General features: G+C 45.7%; 1 protein-coding gene and 1 pseudogene across 7 annotated transcripts in view; one reads left to right on the top strand and one right to left on the bottom strand.

The window, feature by feature from the left end:
- Nucleotides 1-896: 896 nt before the first annotated feature.
- LOC106698232 lies at nt 897-5,532 on the bottom strand (annotated as a pseudogene).
- A 107-nt stretch (nt 5,533-5,639) lies between these two features.
- OTUD7B (OTU deubiquitinase 7B) overlaps nt 5,640-11,562 on the top strand; it is a 57,048-nt gene continuing 51,125 nt past the window's right edge. For 6 of the 7 annotated variants that reach the window (XM_014461244.2, XM_014461243.2, XM_023759185.1 and 3 more), the window contains exon 1: nt 5,640-5,951. The gene's annotated coding sequence lies outside the window, so the exon portion shown is untranslated. Of the gene's footprint in view, nt 5,952-6,052; nt 6,509-11,562 lie in introns of those variants that run through there. The other variant, XM_014461240.2, reaches the window with a different exon arrangement.

Raw genomic sequence — 11,562 nt, 5'->3', positions numbered from 1 at the left:
CACCATATACAAAAATTAACTCAAAATGGATTAAAGACTTGAAACATAAAAACATAAAACTCCTGCCCTAGCTGGTTTGGCTCAGTGGATAGAGCGTCAGCCTGTGGACTGAAGGGTCCTGGGTTTGATTTCAGTCAAGGGCACATGCCCGGGTTGTGGGCTCGATCCCCATAGGGGGCATGCAGGAGGCAGCCCATCAATGATCTCTCTCATCATTGATGTTTCTATCTCTCTCTCTCCCTCTCCTTTTCTCTATAAAATCAATAAAAAAATATTTTTTAAAAGCCCATAAAACTCCTAGAAGTCAGAAAACAAAACAAAACAAACAAAAAAACTCCTAGAAGAAAACATAGGCAGTCAACTCCTTGACATCAGTCTTGGCAAAAGGTACAAACTTACACTTATAAAGAAATCATGGAGCCCTGGCCGGTTTGGCTCAGTGGATAGAGCGTCAGCCTGTGGATTGAAGGATCCCAGGTTTGATTCTGGTCAAGGGCATGTACCTTGGTTGCGGGCACATCCCCAGTAGGGGGTGTGTGGGAGGCAGCTGATCAGTGTTTCTCTCTCATAGATGTCTCTGGCTCTTTATCCCTCTCCCTTCCTCTCTGTTAAAAAAAAAAAAAAAAAAAAAATCAATAAAATATATTTAAAAAAAGAAGTCATGGGGATTTTAGTTAATAATATTGTATTGTGTGTTTGAAAGTTGCTAAGAGAGTAAATCTTGCAAGTCCTCATCACAGGAATAAAAATGTTATAACTATGGTGATGGATGGTAACTGGACTTATTGTGATGATCATTTCACAGTGTATACAAATACGGAATCACTGTTGTACACCCGAAACAAATATAATGTTATGTGTCTATACCTCAATAATAAAAGAAAAAGAACCGTGGATATTTTATTTATTTATTTATTTTCCAGAAAACACGTTTACCTGTACACTCGGGGTGGCCCTGGCATGTCACGGTTCAAAGACCCCTTCGCCCAGTGAACCAAACTCCAAGCTCGGGACTGCCTTGACCAGGGCGATCAGCCTGGGAAGTGTGGTACCAAAGGTGGGTGGAGGGGGAGTGTAGAGAGGAAGGACCAGGGCTGGTACAAGGTCGAAGGTCACAAAGCTGGTGAGTGGGGGACCTCAGCCCTGGAGGCAAAGGCCACTGGATAGAACCTGAGGCGGAGAAAAGATTCAGATTAGTCAGGGAGCGGGGATGGGGAGGGGGGTACAAAAGTCACCATGGTCCCCTCTTCCCCCCTTCAAGTCTGAAGGCCTGAAATGGCTCCACGTGTCCCCAGGGTAGGGCAGGAAAGAACTCTAGGTCCACCTGGCATATGGCAGGGGCAGGATCCACAAATTAAATGATGTTGGTTGAGTGTGAATGGGAAGCAGGCCTGGGGAAGGCAATGCAGCTGGCTGGGCAGTGGGGCTACTGGGTTCTCTAGGACGAGTAGGCGAAACGACGGGCCTCCTCTTGGCCCACGGAGAACACAGTCTTCTCAGTGGTGCAGCGGTGGGCACTGCGGGGTGTCTGCTCGTGTGCCAGGTACATCTGACATTTGTCCAGCCAGCCCTTCTCGAAGTAGTGGTAAGGCACTGAGAGGTGGCTCTTCTCCCTGCAGTCGCTGTCGCTGACCATTCCACAGACCACGATCTCCTCGCATAGCTCCAGGGCAAGGATCATAGTGAGCCAGTCCACGGTGGGCGCCTGGTTCATGCAAAGCATGCACTCAGCCCTGTTGATCTGGGTGCCCAGGTATGAGCCTAGCATCTGGCTGGAGGTGGACACCATGGCACAACCACAGTATGGCCCTCGGACCAGTGGCTTCCCATCTGGCACTCTGCTATATCCACTGAAGTGCAGCGGCCCTGGTGCCAGGGGCCTGGAGTTGGAGAGGTGGGGGCTCAGGCAGGAGGCCAGGCAGGCCCAGCAGCATAGCAGGATACAGGCAGCAGAGAAGCCCATGGAGCACAGGATGAAGAGCAGGAGCCGACCCTGAGCCTTCATGCTGTCACTGCTGTCAGCAGCAGGGGGGCTGCTATCTCCAGGGCTGGGAAGGAGGGGGAGCCAGGCACTGGGTGGGCAGGTTGGGACGTGCAGGCTGCTCTCCATCCACTGCTTGGAGCTCCATGGCCCACTGGACGGATGAACCTAGCTGGAACCCGGAGGTCCCCCCACCCCCACCCTTGGGCACAGGGGGTGCTGTTGCCGTAGCTTCTGGAGGCTGAAAGGCGAAAGTCAGGTTTTTTGTTTTTTTTTAATATATTTTATTGATTTTTTACAGAGAGGAAGGGAGAGGGATAGAGAGAGTCAGAAACATCAATGAGAGAGAAACATCAATCAGCTGCCTCCTGCACACTCCCCACTGGGGATGTGCCCGTAACCAAGGTACATGCCCTTGACTGGAATTGAACCTGGGACCCTTGAGCTCGCAGGCCGATGCTCTATCCACTGAGCCAAACCGGTTAGGGCGAAAGTCAGGTTTTTATAAACAGAGATTCATGGTCCTCAATCCCAAGAATTTTGAGTTAGTAAGTCTGAGTCCTAGGCAGAGACAGTATGTAATTTCTGAAACTCCACAGAACCACTGGTCTAAATTATAGCGGTGGTAGTGGAAAGGAAATTATTTTGGTTTGGTTTTCTTTTCCACCACAAAAGCATATAAATGCAAACAATTGCTGTGTGTTTTTTCCAGGGTTATCTGCAAAAATAGCTTTCTCTGAACATCTCCCCTACTCTCTGCGTTAGCCCCGGTGTTGAAATAATCTCTCCTTTAAGTTTCTCTTGTGAAATGAAAAGCTGTTTTTTGTGCTCTTGCTTAAAGTGAAATGAAAGCTCAGAGAATTGCTGCAGCCCTTAGAATTGCTAAAATGAGTAAACAAAAACAGGCCTTCAGGGTGGAAAAGAACTTTGTACCGAATGGCAGATGAGGGTGTGTGGTCCTAAGTACATTGGTAGGCTTTTCTCTGCTGCTTTTATTTTCCCCACTCACTATTCTTCTACCTGTCAGCAAAAAAATAAAAATAAAAATATAATAATAATAATAATAATAATAATTAATAATAATTGGCTGTGTTCTGGCTGCCGACAATGACATCACTACTGAGCATTTGAATGGCTGTACATCACTACAGAAGAGGTCCCCAGTTTCTAGGCAGAGAAACTGACACAGAGGAATAGGAAGGGATTCACTTCATGGATTAGGGGCTGGCTGAGCTGGGACCAAAACCCAGGTGGCCTGGCTCTCAGCCTGGCTGACCACACTGCTACCCACACAGCCCCGGCTGACCCCAAACAAGCAGTCCATTGAGCAATTGCACAAACAACAATGAATGATGGATGGTCAGAGTAAGAAACAGGCACAAAGCAACTGTAACCCCATCACTTCCTGGCCCCTAAATTTTCAGGCAAGTCTGTAAAGTGTGGTCACAAATGAGTTTGACCAGCAACTTGGACCAGCTTTTAAATTTGGAAACTTCTCGTGGTTACTGTCAAAAGTAAAAGTCTGCCTTGTACTGTGGGTGGAGAATGCCTTTGAACACCAGAAGACTAAAAGGACACAGATGGGCATAACCCGGTCCTGGGAGGGCCTTGGTAAAACAAGACAGCTTTAGATTTTTGAATCTTCTCATCTGTAGATCTGTCCTCCTACCTCAGACTTATCTAGCAAGGGGCGGGGGTGTGTGATCAATGGAGTTCAATTAGAATCAACTTAAATGACCAAGTCTCATCGTATTCTCCTCCTCAAATTTGCCACTGAGATGTAGCCAAAATCTGTGGTCCTCACATGCTTGAAGCTCAGGCCAAATGGCTCTACTTGCTAACCTGTATTGTTGGTCCTGGGTGCAAGGCACTCAGACCTGCTTGGCCGTGGTATGGCCCTCGGCCCAGGCCTCAATCTTCAACTGTAAACCCAGGGTATCCCCAAGAGATATAGCTAGCTAGGACGTTTCCTGTTTCAGGAGTCGATTTTCTAGTCTTGAGATGGATAATTCTAATATGTCTCTTCTCCACCTGTTTAGAAACTGAGGACTTCAGAAATTAGTGAGGAGACAGAAAAGTTGACTGTAATATCCTATATAATAAAAGCCTAATATGCTAAGTGTCCAACCGTCCAACCAGTCACTATGACATTCCAACCGGTAGGTTAGCTTGCTGCTGGGGTTCAGCTGATCCAGACTGGGTGAGATGGGACAGACATGCCCTGGAGCCCTCCCGCGGTCCCTCCCTGCCCCGGTGCATAGGTGGGGTCCCTCGGCCTGGCCTGCACCCTCTCGCAATCCGGGACCTCTCGGGGGATGTCGGAGAGCTGGTTTCGGCCCTATCTCTGCAAGCCAGGCCGAAGGATACCACCGATGCATGAATTTGTGCACTGGTCCTCTAGTTTATTTATAAATAGACCTAACAGGCACAATTTAGACAATAGATGTTTTGAATATGTAGACCAGGTGCCACAATGTTAGGAATTTGAATGGAGGATTTTCTTGGTCAGATTATAGCAGGGACTACCCCCGTTTTGTGTTTATCATAAGAGGTATTTATTAAACAGCACTTCTTTCTTGAAACAGTCCACATTCTCCTAATATTTCCTTATTCATCCAACAAATATGGAAGGTGTGCTATGTGCCAGGCAAGCTTATGTTCTCGTAGCCATATCATATTGTAACACATTGCACATGTGAGTTCTGCCTTATAGGATATAGTTTCATGTATTCTACTAAAGTGTAAGATCCTTGATGTCTTGCTCATTTTTGTGTCCCCAATGTAAATGAGCACAGTGCCTTGCACATAGTGGAGACTCAATAAATATTTGAATTACGTTGTTAAAAGGCATTACCATAAAAAAGGTTCTACATAATTTTTTTAAAAAAAATATATTCCACTGATTTTCCACAGAGAGGAAGGGAGAGAGACAGAGAGCCAGAAACATCGATCAGCTGCTTCCTGCACATCTCCCACTGGGGATGTGCCTGCAACCCAGGTACATGCCTTTGACCGGAATCGAACCCGGGACCCTTCAGTCCGCAGGCCGGCGCTCTATCCACTGAGCCAACCCGGTTTCGGCTACATAACTTTTTTTGATTGTGCTAACGGTCTAAGGCAGATGTGTCCATAACGTATCATCATTATGCAAATTAATAAGTATTGGGTGTGTATAGGGAAGGGTATGTTTACCTCAGGAGTGAAGAAAGGGGAGTGCATAACTGGACGGAGCCTGTTCTGGAAGAGGCGCTAATTTTCCTCTGGTCAGTCTATGATGGAGTCTCTTCATTCTAGACTCTCACTGGAATTTCAGACGTCTCATTCTAGGGCATTTTCATCCCCCTCACCTTTCTAGGACACCCGCTTCTTCCCGCTTCTTCCCAAAGTGCTGCAGCCACGGAGTCGACCGCCAAGTCTCAAAAGCCCCCCTGCCCGCTCCTCTCGGGCTCAGGACCCCTCCAGACCGGCGGCCGCAGGGGCCCGGCCAGGGAAACCCCGGGTCACGCGCGGGGCAGGCGCCAAACCGGCCGCGGCGAGGGGAGCGGCGCTGAAGGCGGGGCTGCTACGGGAGGGGCGGGGCGGGGCGGGGCGGGCGGGGCGGGAGGAGGCCCGGGGGCGGCTTGGGTGTTACCACCAACCCGCTCCGGCCGGAAACTGGCGCTTGTTTCCGGCCGGACGGCCGAAAACCACCGATCCTGAACCAGCCGCCGGAGTCGGAGCGGCGACCGTGTGTGGAGTAGGAAAAAGCCGCTGGAGGAGGCCGGTCCGGTCAGTCCCGTCTGGCTCCGGCTCCGGCTCCCGGGCGCAGCGACAGCCGCGGTCGCCGTCTCCGCCACCGCCTCCGCCTCCGCCTCCATCGTCGTCAGGGGAGGGGCCGGCCGGACCCCGGGGTCACAGCAGAGGAATGAGGAGAGGCGGCCGGGCCCCGCGCTCCGCCCCGGCCTAGGGCCTCGCCCCGGGAGCCGCGAGGGTAACAGAGCCCCCCGCCTTGTCACCCTCCCCCGCTCTGCCCCCGCCCCTCCCGCCCCTCCGGTTTCCCCAGCTCTGACCCTCCGATCTCCACGGTCCCCCTTCTCCTTTCTGATTACATCTCGCCCCGGGCCGGCGCCTCTGGGCACCCCTCCTCGCCCTGGCTGTCCCTGGCTTCGTCCCCTCCTCCCTGTTACTCCTCCCTTTCACCTGTGCCCGCGTCCTCTCCCCTCTCCCTCCCCCGATCCTGGTCCCCCAAGTGCGCGGGGCAGTTCGGACGGTGTCAGCGAGACTTTCGGGGAGGGATGGTGGAGTCGTAGGTGGTGAGAGTGCAGGCGACTAACCCACAGTCGGATAAAGTTCATGGTCAAGTCTCCGTATAGAAGTAAAATGGAAAGACAAGCGTGCTCTCCCCTGTCGATAGCCGAACGGAGGTGCGCCCGGTAATGGAGGAAGGGAGCGGAAAAGTGTGTGCGAGCCATTCTAGGGCCGGCGGGTGAACTTCAGAAAAAAGCAAAGTTGCCGTGAGCCGATGGAAACTTTAGACGCTGGTGATGAGTAAGCCGGGGGCTGCTGATCTCACTCCTCTGCTCGTAATTACTGGGTTAACGGTGCGCTCGGTCGGGACGGAATGGGATTTGTTTACTGGGCCGGCGTATTTTTAGCCGTCGGCGCGCAGCACCGGGCTGAGCCTCCTCCTCCCGCGCCCGCCGTCTAGGTAGCCCGTCTACCTCTGGGCACAGCGCAGATAGAAATGTTAAGTGGAAAGAAACTGACGGATGGAATTTTATGTGAGGTTCTCTGCAGACTCTTCAGAAGTTACAAAGGCAAAAGCAAGAATTAGCGGGACTTTGGCTCTTATTTTCCTTATCTTTTCATAAGGACCTATTTAAAATGCTTTTTCGAAAATCCGAAATGGGTACATTTTCAGTCTTTGTCTTCTCATGCTGTATATTTTGGAGACCTTTGAGGAGGTGGGTCCCTTTGTCTTTCAGAATCTATTTCTAAGGTGGGAAAGGACAAAGTAGAAGTGGTGGTACGGCTAGTCCAAAAGGGTAGCTAATCCTAAATCTTGTAAAAACATTTTTCTATATTCTATAACTTTAAAAATGTCCCTCAGAGTAAACGAGATTGCGTTCCTGATGGGGTGGAAAAGACTGCAGGGACTTAAGCCAGGTGGCTAGGGAGAATCAGACTTGTAATTAAACATTTGCTCTGCATAATTTACAAATGAATACATTATAGGCAAACAATTATACTCTTTGTCCTCATTGTTTTTTGAGCAGTCCTTTTAAAGTTTACTAACCATCCTGCTGTGCTAGTCTGTTGATATTTTGAAGGCTGAACAGAACTGTAAAATAAATGAAGTTGATGTGGCTCATCTGGAGTCTGAATATGGGTCTGTTATAATTTCCACTAGCTACCCTGTGTGCCTCAGAGCACCTCCCTGAATAAGTGGCCAGTTACTATGTACTTTGGGATTGCAAATGAATACAAATATTAGCTCATGCTAGGAGTAATTGAGAAGGTAAATATGCTGAAAAGATATTCCAAAACTGAAATTGGTTATTTAAAAAATTTTCCCATTTTGGATTATCAGCACCTTTCTGCCGATAATTATCCATTAACATGAATAATTTAGAATTGAACAGCTATCCACTTTGGACTTTATGCATTCCAGCAGGAAGGGAAAATGGAAGGAAGATATTTCCCAAACTATAACTAATTTTTTTGTTGTTGCCAGATTTGACTTACCCCTTTCATTTAATGCCAGAAACTTCCTTGTGAATGAAAACACCACCTAAACCTTTGCCAAAGGAAGGGCTGTCTGCTGACTTGTATTAAGGCAGGCTGACCAGTAACGAATGCTAATTGTTAGTTGGACTTGGTGGAGTTATGTCACCAGCAACTTGGAAATTTTCCTGAACCTTTACGTAATCTCTTTCTTTTGGGACACCTATTGAAAATTTAATTTGGAGGGTAAAATCTAATTTTTAAAAATCACACATCCTCTCAGAGTCTGCTGATCAATAATTCTTTCAATATGTGCGTTGGTTTGTGTCGATATTAGTGATCATATTTGGTAAATTCTATTATGTCTGTATTTAGCAACTTTCCCTAGTTGAACTACATATATAATTCTGCGGGGATAGGGGTGAGGATGGAGGGGTTAAATAAACCAAGGTTAAGTGTAGGGCAGCCTAATAACCCACCACTATTCCCAGTTTTCAGAAGGCTTTGTTTGGAATTTTGAGATTCAGTATGATTAACCAAGTGAATTATGATGGAATAACTCAGTACTAAAGATAAGTTCTCAGTTTGTTATGGGGGGCACTGAGTAACATTTGTCAAAAGCTCTAGCGGTTCTAAATGTCTCAGGCATGCTAAGGATGCTGGCAGAGGACATTGTAAGGAAGCACCCCTTCTCACTCAACATTCATCCCGTCAAGGGAAGACTCCCTAAACATCGCTTTAAATGTGACTTCAGCAGTAGGTTTCCTGTAGGAGCCGTGCAATGGCAGACTGGAATTTTCTCAACAGCCCCTGATAAATTTAGATAATTAAAATCTGTGGAACTGGAATGTAGTTGCAGGGCAGTTTTATCATGAATGCCAGAACTCAGTTGATTTTTTAATATGATAGAAAGAGGGAGTTGATTTTTTTTTTTTTAAGTAAGAAGTCCTTGCCAAATAATGATTGAATACTGAGGTGGATAAAGCAGTCTGTAGACTCCAGTGACAGGTTTTGGGAAGATGTAAAAGGTGTAGACAGGTGTTTTTGCCCTTGGGATGGGGTGGGGTTAGGGAAGGCGGTATACAGTAAATGGAAAGGCAGACTATTATAAGCTTTAACATTTAGGAAACAACATAGAAACAAAACCAAATATGATTGCCATAAATGCAGTATGTAAAGTCTAGAAAACTTGAAGTAACAAAAGAAGAATGAGATGAATTAGGGACTGTTTCTGAATCAGTAAAATTTGAAATGAACTTCGGAGGCAATGGATTAGAGTCACAAAGAGGCAGGGACTACAGAGTTAGATGAAACTTGGTTCATATCTTGGTTGAGGTTTATACTATGTGACCTTGGACAATGGACTTCATCCTTAGCTATAAAATATGTGTGAGCATTCAAGTAAATGTTAGGAGTAAAGAAAAGATCTTCCAGGCAGAAAGTATAGAATGTACAGTATGAATGACGAAGTTGTGTTTGTCGGAATAAAAGAGAGTGACTGCCGAGAATGTGGGTTGGTCAAGTCCTGGGTAGAGCAAGCAAGAGGGTGGAGGAGACTCAGTGGCCAGACTCTGTTGTGTGTTGATAGAAGGGTCAATAGAATCATTGTAGGTCCTTGAACAAAGGATGGATTTAATAAGGAGTATTGAGTCTTCTGGTTCAGGAACTCAGGGACAAGGAATCAGGCAGGCACCGGTACATTGTGACTCCTGCTTCTCTTCTGGACCATCCTGGCTTAAAAGGATCAGCCAGGAGACATAAGATTCCTTGTAGAAGTTTTTGTATTCGTGCACCTCACTCACTATGCTGAGCTCTGCTTGTGTTTGTCTCCCATTGTACCGATCTGTGGGGAAGTCTCAAGACTATGGCAGGATTCTCCTCAAGAGCTTATGGTAAGGACAGCATCATGTTTTAAGTACATTTAACTTTCTCTGCTAGTGTAGAGAGCACTAGCATTGGTAATTCAGAACTTAATACATTTCTTGGCTTGAAATACATTATTTTTTAACCAGATTTATTTTCGTGTTTTGGGATCGATCATACTACTGTTGAAATGAATCTGCAGTTCTAAGCTTGTATTACCTGATGGTGACAGAACAGTCAAGCTTAAATTAAAGCTTTTGCCTCAGAAATCCATAAAATGAATAACCCATTTGAGGACATTTAAGACTAGACTGCATATGTTAATGAAGAACAATTTCTTTTCAAAATCTGTGTGGGTCCAATATGGCCTCTCAGGCTGTCTAGACACCTTATCCTTAAGAGTGAGTGGTAGATGTTGCAGCCAGAATGAGTCTTCACTCACAGTATTGGGAGGAATCTTACTGTCATATGTTGCATTGTTAAAGATTAAGGTGGCTTTTTCAAAAGACCTGTGCTTTGTAGAGGCTCTTCCAGATGTTAGCTCCACTGAAAATCGGTCAGATCTTCCCTCCTGAAGTAAACTTGTTTGAAAATATGGCCAATTAAGAAAAAAAGAGTAAGAAGTGTCCACATTTAAAAATGAATAAAATCACACAGCTGTTCTTTCAACCTTGTTCTTTCAGTCTACTTGCTTTCCTTCATGCCTACCTGCCTCCCCACCCCCACCTTCTCATCATCATTACCAAACTATGTGCTTGTGATGTCATGAGCACAGGATTATTATTTACTCTTGAGTCAGAATATTGTAGTATCTCAGCTGGAAATCAGAGGTGGAAATTCAGGAATCTTAGTGTAGTTCAGGATTATTTTCAACTGTGATTTTTAGGATTATGTTTTATCCCTTTATTTCTTGGAATAAATAGTTTTGGATAGGAGAAATCACTAAACTATTATTTTTAGTGACCAGCTCTGAGTTTAGCTCTATGCTAGATGATGTGGAGGATTAGATAAAATGACAATTTTGTGCCCTTGAAGAGTTTACAGTCCAGTTAGGAGTAAGGAGAATGGGAAGAAATGACTACCTATTGAGCTTCTATTATGCCACACTAATAAAATTTAAAAAAATGTGAAAGTATATTTTTGATTGCATAGTACACACTTTATACCGTAGGTATTTTGAGAGAAGAGTACTCAGGTACTTATGAATGATGTCACAGAGGAATTGGAACTGATTCCAGATCTTAAAAAATAAAATGGTATTAGGTACAAGGAATGAAGACAATAACAACAAAAATTATTTCATTTTGAAGCTGAGAAGGGATCAAGTAAAAGCCTGGAATAGGGATATACTCAGGATGTTCTTGGGGCAGTGATAAGACTGAGTAGCAGTAAATAGTGAAACAAAGGTGGTTAGGATGGTTTGGAGCTATGTTGATAAGGGGTCTTAAAAGCCAGGCTTATAAGTTTAGATTTTAAATGATAGAAAATTGTGAACCACTGAGAAATTTTGATTGGGATAGTAATATGATGATCGTAGGGAACAAGGTTGGCTTGGAGGGAAGGTAAAGTTGGCACCTGTGGTGTGTGAGGTGATACACTAGAGTTGTGTGGAGAGTGGAATAAGGAGAAGAAAGAGAAAAAGAGATTGTGAAGGAAAAATTGAAATCATCTGGACTGGACAGTGAAGATGAAGGGGAGTGATCAAGTATGTCTATGACAGTTTAAGCCTGGGTTTCTAAGACATTGACTGAAATAGAGAAGATAGGAAGGTTTTGTCTTTTCTTTTTTAGGGGAATATGATGAGTTCAATTTGAGATGTGTTGGATCTAAAGTGGCAATGAAACATCCAAGCGAAAGCTGTTCCTGTTGTTAGAGATGAGCCTAAAGCTGGCCGAGAGGTGGGGGTTACTACCTTGCAAGTGTGGTTTTGCAGTTCTTTAGCATTTGTAGCTGTAGCCAAGAGAATGAATAAGGTGTCTGAAGACTAGAATTTCGGGAAAGAACAGAAGGCCAAA

This window comes from Myotis lucifugus, unplaced genomic scaffold (assembly GCF_000147115.1).
Source record: "Myotis lucifugus unplaced genomic scaffold, Myoluc2.0 scaffold_151, whole genome shotgun sequence".
Lineage (NCBI taxonomy): Eukaryota > Metazoa > Chordata > Mammalia > Chiroptera > Vespertilionidae > Myotis > Myotis lucifugus.
The sequence above is the reverse complement of the archived record's forward strand: the minus strand, read 5'-3'. Positions and strand labels throughout refer to the sequence as shown.